The sequence below is a fragment of the Sinocyclocheilus grahami genome, unplaced genomic scaffold (genome assembly GCF_001515645.1).
Source record: "Sinocyclocheilus grahami isolate Dianchi unplaced genomic scaffold, SAMN03320097.WGS_v1.1 scaffold1659.1, whole genome shotgun sequence".
Taxonomy (NCBI): Eukaryota; Metazoa; Chordata; class Actinopteri; order Cypriniformes; family Cyprinidae; genus Sinocyclocheilus; species Sinocyclocheilus grahami.
Window position 1 is genome coordinate 124,501 of NW_015506838.1, and position 518 is coordinate 125,018.

At 32.6% G+C, this 518-nt stretch overlaps 1 protein-coding gene across 1 annotated transcript in view; it reads right to left on the reverse strand.

Annotated features, from left to right (window-relative positions):
- Positions 1-518, reverse strand: part of LOC107571839 (myosin heavy chain, fast skeletal muscle-like) — a gene marked incomplete at its 3' end in the record, with an annotated part of 4,692 nt that overhangs the window by 2,024 nt on the left and 2,150 nt on the right. The window lies entirely within an intron of this gene.

The following is a 518-nucleotide window of genomic DNA, read 5'->3' on the forward strand; positions in this document are numbered from 1 at the left end:
CTGTAGAAGAAATAACCATATTTTCGCTGTTTTCATTTAAAGTAGCAACCATGTAACTGTAAACTAAAACTAACTAATTTGCAAGTGCAACCTTTTTTTTTTTTTTGGCCTTTTTTGTGTTTATTACACAGGACAGTGTAACGATTGGTGGGGAATGTGATCGGCAAAGGACCTTAAGCCAGGAATTGAACACGGGTCGCCAGCGACACAGTTGCACTATATATCAGTGCGCTAACCACTAGACTATCGGTACCGACAGGTTACATTGCTGTTTAGTTATATTGGTTCAGCCCAAATAAAAAATTAATATTAAATAATAATGCATGTTGCACGATTTTAATATAAACATTCATTTATCAACAGTCACAGTTAACTGCTCATCATTATAACAAGCTTCATTTATCATTCTTCACTTATTGCTAGATGTGTTGAAAACAATAAAATCTTGATGACCTTTTGGTAATTTTTTTATTTGTATTTTTATTAAAGAATACATTTGCTTCCTGTATTCTCTATTC